Raw genomic sequence first — 8,043 nt, 5'->3', positions numbered from 1 at the left:
TTGCATTTCTGTTTTTTCTTCATTGTTTTTGGTTGTTGTCCTTTTACTACGTACTGTTCTTTTACATTTTTTTGTTTAGTTTTCGTGTGGAAGGAAAAGCATGTACCACATGGGCGATAGATACAAGAGATGAACTACAACGAAAGGAAAAAAAGATATAGTCATGTCACTCACCGGAGTATTTCCTTTTTTGTCTTCAAAGCCGAACTGATGATTTCTTTTTTGTCAAAACAAATTGCACTGTTTTTCTCAGCATTTTTTCCCAAGGAATATAAAGAGAACCTCTTGAACACAAGAAAGTGAACCTCTCGACAAATGTTAGCACACAGCCAGCTCGCATCATACACAAGTGTTTTCTCAAACAATAAAACCGAACTTCAGAAAAACAATGATATCCTTTTTTTTCTCCTTCACACATGTTTCCACATTACACGTCCATGCGAGCTGCACTGCAAAATATAAAGCAAAATGAAATTATGGCACAGATTTTTGGGGGAGGAATGGGATGGTCAACCGTCTCGAGGGCGTACCTCCCGAGCTGCATGGCAGCGCCAACCGAGCCGCACTGGGCACGAAGCCGGTACAGGAAGGAGTTGCATGAGACGCCACCTGAGCACCACCGCTAGCCATGCGCCGTGCAGTCCACCTGCCCACCCAAGGAGGTCCAGCACAAAGTTGACCTGCTCGCGGAGATCGCGCGAGGTGGCCATGGATGAACCACATCGGGGGGTGCGACGCACTGCTCGCGGGATCTGGCAGAACTGCATAAGAAAAATCAAGAATACAATGAAAAAACTCTTCTAAACCGCACCCGCATGGCGAGGTGCACTTCACGCCGCAGATCAGAGACCACCGTGCGGACTGCAGTGAGCAAGGAGTGTACTGCAGCCACGCCGGCGGTAGGGGGGGGGAGACTGAGGGAGTCCTGTATTAGGGGGTCTTCGGACAACCGGACTATATCCTTTAGCCGGACTGTTGGACTATGAAGATACAAGATTGAAGACTTCGTCTCGTGTCCGGATGGGACTCTACTTGGCGTAGAAGGCAAGCTAGGCAGTACGGATATGGATATCTCCTCCTTTGTAACCGACCTTGTGTAACCCTAACCCTCTCTGGTGTCTATATAAACCGGAGGGTTTTAGTCCATAGGACAACATACAATCATACCATAGGCTAGCTTCTAGGGTTTAGCCTCTCTGATCTTGTGGTAGATCAACTCTTGTAATACTCATATCATCAAGAATAAATCAAGCAGGATGTAGGGTTTTACCTCCATCAAGAGGGCCCGAACCTGGGTAAAACATCATGTTCCCTACCTCCTGTTACCATCTGCCTTAGACACACAGTTCGAGACCCCCTACCCGAGATCCACCGGCTTTGACACCGACATTGGTGCTTTCATTGAGAGTTCCTCTGTGTCCTCGCCGTTAGGCTTGATGGCTCCTACGATCATCGATAGTGATGCAGTCCAGGGTGAGACTTTTCTTCCCGGACAGATCTTTGTGTTCGGCAGCTTCGCACTGCGGGCCAACTCGCTTTGCCATCTGGAGCGGATCGGAAGTTACGCCCCTGGCCACCAGGTCAAGTTTGGAAGCTTAAACTACACGGCCGATATCCGTGGAGACTTGATCTTCGATGGATTCGAGCCTCTGCTTTGTGCGTCACACGGTCACGATGAGTACGATTTAGCTCTACCATCAGATAGTGTTCAGGAGATCGCACCGGAAGCCGCTCCGACCCTCAATTCGGAGCCAGTTGCACCGTCCATGGACGGGTGGATGGACCCCGCCACAGAGGCCTTACCCTCAGCGGCGATCGAGCCGAACATCGACCTTACCCTGCACCAGAGCCGTGTTGTCAAACTGCTGGATCCTTCTCCGGCCACGGACTCCGAACTGCCTGCGCCCGTTCCTAGCGAATCCGATTGGGCGCCGATCATGGAGTTTACCTCCATGGATATTTTTCAGCACTCGTCATTTGGTGACATACTGAACTCATTAAGGTCTCTCTCCTTGTCAGGAGGATCCTGGCTGAACTATGTCCGACAGGATTGGGATGCGGATGACGAAGAAATTCGCTGCCCACCCACCACCCACTTAGTAGCCACTTTCGACGACTTAACCGACATGCTCGACTTCGACTCCGAAGACATCGACGGTATGGACGACGATGCGGGAGACGAAGAGGAACCACTGCTCACAGGGCACTGGACAGCCACCTCATCATACGATATATACATGGTGGACACACCCAAAGAAGGCAATGGCGACGAGACAGCGGAGGATGACCCCTCCAAGAAGCTCTAAGTCCCGCCAAAGCAAAAGTGGTGATGCCGGCACAGGAGATAATAATACTCCGGATAGTGCCGAAGATGGCAACAATCCCCTCCAGCACGATCTAGGGCAGGAGGATGGAGAGGCCAGCCCTCTAGAGAGAGCGGCAGATGCAGAGGCGGATGATGATAATTACATGCCCCCTCCGAAGACGAGGCAAGCCTCGACGATGACGAATTCGTCGTGCTAGAGGATCCCGTCGAACAAGAGCGCTTCAAGCACCGGCTTATAGCCACAGCAAATAGCCTTAAGAAAAAGCACCAGCAGCTTCAAGCTGATCAAGATATGCTAGCTGACAGATGGACTGAAGTCCTCGCGGCCGAGGAATATAAACTCGAACGCCCCTCCAAGAGTTACCCAAAATGCAGGTTGCTACCTCGACTGGAGGAAGAAGTGTATGACGCGGTTGATCGGCCACCTCGTGGCCGCGATAGAGAGGCATTCCAGCCAAAAGCTCAGCCTGAACCCCGACGCTATTCGAATAAAAAGACATGGGGAAATACGCCAGACCTGCGAGACGCATTGGAGGACAAAGCAAAACATGCAAGATCGATCTACGGATCACGAGGGCACGCCACTATGCGAGATGATAAACGTCACGCCGGATACAGTAAAAGTAAATCCGGCCGGGCCGAACACATTGGGCAAGACTCATTGGAGCAGCGTCGCGATATAGCCCAGTACAGAGGCGCCGCACACCCCTTATGCTTCAGAGATGAAGTAATGGATCATCAAATCCCAAAGGGTTTCAAACCCATAAATATAGAATCATACGACGGCACAACAGATCCTGCGGTATGGATCGAGGACTTCCTCCTGCATACCCACATGGCGCACGGTGATGATCTACACGCAATTAAATACCTCCCACTCAAACTCAAAGGACCAGCTCGGCATTGGCTCAATAGCTTGCCAGCCTAGTCCATTGGCTGTTGGGAAGATCTGGAAGCCGCATTCCTCGACAACTTTTAGGGAACTTATGTGCGACCACCAAATGCCGATGACTTGAGCCACATAATTCAGCAGCCAGAGGAATCGGCCAGGCAATTCTGGACACGGTTCCTAACAAAGAAAAATCAAATCGTCGACTATCCGGATGCAGAGGCCCTAGCAGCTTTTAAATTCAACATCCGCGACGAGTGGCTAGCCCGGCACCTTGGTCAGGAAAAGCCGAAATCTATGGCAGCCCTCACGACACTCATGACTCGCTTTTGTGCGGGAGAGGACAGCTGGCTGGCTCGAAGCAATAACATATCAAAGAAACATGGTACTTCAGATACCAATGACGGTAACGACAGGTCACGTCGCAAAAAGCATAAGCGCCGCATTAACAGCGACAATACCGAGAATACGGCAGTTAATGCCGGATTCAAAGGCTCTAAACCCGGTCAGCGGAAAAAGCCATTCAAAAGAAGCACTCCGGGCCCGTCCAGTTTGGACCGTATACTCGATCGCTCGTGTCAAATACACAGCACCCCTGACAAGCCAGCCAACCACACCAACAGGGATTGTTGGGTGTTCAAGTAGGCCGGCAAGTTAAATGCCGAAAACAAAGATAAGGGGCCACATAGCGATGATGAGGAAGAGCCCCGGCAGCCGAACACCGGAGGACAGAAGAGGTTCCCCCCACAAGTGCGGACGGTGAGCATGATATATGCAACCCACATCCCCAAGAGGGAGCGGAAGCGTGCGTTCAGGGACGTATACGCACTGGAGCCAGTCGCCCCAAAGTTCAACCGACGGTCCTCCTGTCCGATCACCTTCGATCGCAGGGACCATCCCAATAGTATCCATCATGGCGGATTCGCCGCACTGGTCCTAGACCCAATCATTGACGGATTTCACCTCACTCAAGTCCTTATGGATGGCGGCAGCAGCCTGAACCTGCTTTACCAGGACACAGTGCGCAAAATGGGTATAGACCCCTCGAGGATCAAACCCACAAAAACAACCTTTAAAGGCGTCATACCAGATGTAGAGGCCCATTGCACATGCTCAGTAACACTAGAAGTGGTCTTCGGATCCCCGGCTAACTTCCGAAGCGAAGAGTTGATCTTCGATATAGTCCCGTTCCAGAGTGGTTATCATGCACTGCTCGGGCGAACCACATTTGCGAGATTCAATGCGGTACCGCATTATGCATACCTCAAGCTCAAGATGCCAAGACCTCAGGGGGTCATTACAGTTAATGGAAACACATAGCGCTCTCTCCAAACGGAGGAGCACACTGCGGCCCTCGCAGTGGAAGCGCAAAGCAGCCTCTTAAGCCAATCCACTAGTTCGGCGTTTAAGGACCCAAACACCTACAAGCGCGCCCAGAGTAATCAGCAACAGGACCGCCTGCCACATTTCGAGCTTGCATAGCAATGCGGCCCCCACCCCGGCCCAAGCCAAACGGCTAAATTCTTGCCATGCGTACATAATTACATATTAAAAATACCATGGTCACAAGCGGTCAGGGGGGCATGACTATGACACGCCCCAAGAGGCGGCTTAAACTGCACTAGGGGCTTCCCGTTTTGTTATTTTTCTCTTTTCAGTACTTTAATCTCTGGAAACCCGGTCCGGCAGCATGATTGCCGAACATATCATGCAGCAACCAAGAAGGCAGAAAGCTACGTCACACCACGGAACTCCCAGGTGGATTACGATAACGGGTGTAATACTTGCTTTAATACTATTCTTCAGCTCGCCCTTGGAGGGGACATAGTCCTACTTTTTGCTTATTGCACTGCCTGTATCATTCTTCTTTAACGCACCTTTTTGAATAAACAATGCATAGCATTAAGACTATTATTGCATTCTTCTTTATATAGATATATGTTCATTCATGACATCCAGCACCATACACTATGGTACGGCCAATACGCTAGGGGCTTAAGCATACCCCACAATAAGACGTGAGAAGTCCGAACACTTTCAACAGTGCGACACCCCAAACTTATAGCATTATATGCATCAGCTCTGAATCATGTATTGGGTCAATAGTTGGGTTTCCCGGCTCCCATGTTTTGGTACCTTACGTTCCGCTATATCGGCTAAGGTAGCACTGGGAGAACTACTGAGATTGTGCCCCGGTTCTGCTGGGCTAAGCACCTCAGTAGAGAAAGCTAAAACTGACTGTTATGATAAGGCGAGAGACTGGTCGCTGTTCGAGAGGTTTTCGAGTCCTTAAAGACTTATGCCGCTTAGAGCGAGGAGTCGGCCCTGTCCGGCTTAAGGCTTGTATCGTGCCCCGAATTCGGCCTTCCGAACACTAGGGGCTTCGCCGAAATTTAAAATTATAAAATTCTATGGATAAGTGAGAGTGATAACGCATTATAGTCCGATTGCCTTGTTCGTTGTGCTGAGCACCTCCCTCGAAGGAGCCAAAAATGGGAACAAGAGTGCTCAGGTTTATCCCGAACACCCCAGCACTCGTGGCATGGGGGCAGAAGTCGACGACTAGCCATCTCTCAGATTTGATAAACATCCGAACATAAGGTAATATTTTAAATTCAATCAAGCGTTGCATTGCGCATATGAACAAGTTTTCATGAATACAAGATTACACGAGCGGGTTTACTCAAATATTATATCTTTGGTACACTCATCCGCTACGAGACAGGAACCCTTCAGGAAACCCTCATAGTACATCTTGGGGTGGCGATGCTCCTTGCCCTCCGGCGACCCTTCCTTGATCAGCTTCACGACGTCTAGCTTGGCCCATTGCACCTTCACACGGGCGAAAGCCCGGCGTGAACCTCCGATGCAGACGGACCGCTTGACGACTTCCAGCCGTGGGCAGGCATCCACAAGCCGCCTCACTAGGCCGAAGTAGCTGTTCGGAAGGGCGTCGCCAGGCCACAGCCGGACTATAAAACCCTTCATGGCCTGTTCGGCCGCCTTGTGTAGCTCGACCAGCTGCTTTAGCTGGTCGCTCATAGGCACTGGGTGTTCGGTCCCAGTATATTGGGTCCAGAACAACTTCTTCGTTGAGCTTCCCTCCTCCGCCTGGTAAAACGTTGCAGCATCCGACACGCTGCGGGGCAAATCTACGAATGCTCCTGGAGAGCTCCGGATTCGGGTAAGTAACAAGTAATTTACTTTCACATGCTTGCTTTGCATATAGAATGCCTTACCCGCCGCTATATTCTTCATCGCATCAATCTCCTGGAGGGCCTTTTGGGCTTCAGTCTTGGCATTCTTTGCGCTCTCGAGGGCCGCGGCAAGCTCGGACTCTCACGTCTTCAAGTCAAGCTCCAACACCTCATGCTTTGTCACGAGAGCATGGAGCTCTTGCTGCACCTCGCCCACCCGAGCCTCCTGCCTTTTTCCGCTCGGTGCGCTCCTTGGCCGCTTTGTTTTTGGCCTCGGATAGCGCTTGCTTCAGGGTCGCCACCTCGGTCGTGGCCCCTGGCAAATTCATGATGATCCTATCATTTTGCAATCGCATTCCTTTCATATATATCCATATACTAGGTACTACTTACCTTTGTTCTCCTCGAGCTGCCTCTTGGCAAGGCCGAGCTCTTCCTTGGACCCTTTGAGGTCCTGCTTCAGTGCGGCGACCTCCACAGTCAGTGCGGCAGAGGCCAGCAGTGAAGCCTGCACACGCATATAGACATACTTATATTAGACTCCTGCGATATTGTTTGATCCTCTGTTCGGCTTTTCTTTGTGAACACCGAACAGAGCAACAGGGGCTACTGTCTATGCGGTTATATTTTGCCTATATTTCAAAAACTTACCTCAAAGCCTGTTAGAAGGCTGGCATAAGCTTCAGTCAGTCCGCTCTTGGTGGACTGAACCTTCTGGACCACCGCACTCATAATAGTGCGGTGCTCCTCTTCGATGGAAGCACTGTGAAGCGCTCCCAGCAGATTGTCCGGTGCCTTTGGATGGACAGAGGTGACCGGCACAGGCGTCTTGCCCCTCTTGGAAGTAGGCTGCCTGCCCGAGTCCGGAACCACTGCAGGTTCCGGCGTGGTGTTCGGCTGAGGGCCGAACTCGGAGCCCTTAGGAGCCTTGCTCCTTCTGCTCCTGGAGTCCGGAAGGTCGCCTTGAGGCGCCTCGAGGACTGTCTCCCCTCGACCTGGTACCTCTTGAGACAACACCTCGGCATTGTCCGTAGGGCAGGGGGAGGTAGCGGTCGGAAGTGGATCGCTATCCATATCCGACGAGCCCAAGGAGCCGTCCGATGAGGATACGTCGATACTGGCTCGGGGCGGTCTACATAATCACAATTCGGTGTTAGGGGAAGCAGTGCGACAAAGGAATGCTATGAGTTACTCTGGTATCCAAATACTTATGACTTTACCAGGGGCTTGGCCCTGGGCAGCCATTCCTCTTCGCCTTCGTCGGCGGTGGTGGAACTGTCCGGAAGGAGAGTCCTTCCCTTCTTGGACCCTTCGCCCCCCAGTTGGGGTGGCCTTCCTTTTCTTGTCTCCCCCTGACTGGAGGGGGAGCGTCTTCATCTTCCTCCTCATCTTCATGGGAGGAGTGCGCCGAGGAGTCATCGGACGATGAGTCCGATATCACCTGGCGCAGGAACTCTTTCGAGTTCCCTTGGCCTTCTTGGTCTTCTCCGGCACCTTGTAAGGTGTCGGAGTCAGCATCTCCGTCAGGAGAGCGTCCGCAGTGTCTTCGGGCAGATGGGCCGGACAGTTAATCTACCCCGATGTTTCCAGCCAGTCCTGTCAAAGGCATGGGAGCTTAGACCTCGCACATG

At 51.6% G+C, this 8,043-nt stretch overlaps 1 long non-coding RNA gene across 1 annotated transcript; it reads right to left on the bottom strand.

Annotated features, from left to right (window-relative positions):
* Positions 1–214: 214 nt before the first annotated feature.
* Positions 215–764, bottom strand: LOC125555785. The gene is made up of 2 exons (XR_007304861.1): positions 531–764; positions 215–449 (listed from the first exon to the last, which is right to left on the bottom strand). It is a non-coding gene; the product is annotated as an uncharacterized LOC125555785 (long non-coding RNA).
* Positions 765–8,043: the final 7,279 nt, after the last annotated feature.

This window comes from Triticum urartu, chromosome 5 (assembly GCF_003073215.2).
Source record: "Triticum urartu cultivar G1812 chromosome 5, Tu2.1, whole genome shotgun sequence".
In the NCBI taxonomy this organism is placed as follows: Eukaryota; Viridiplantae; Streptophyta; class Magnoliopsida; order Poales; family Poaceae; genus Triticum; species Triticum urartu.
The sequence above is the reverse complement of the archived record's forward strand: the minus strand, read 5'-3'. Positions and strand labels throughout refer to the sequence as shown.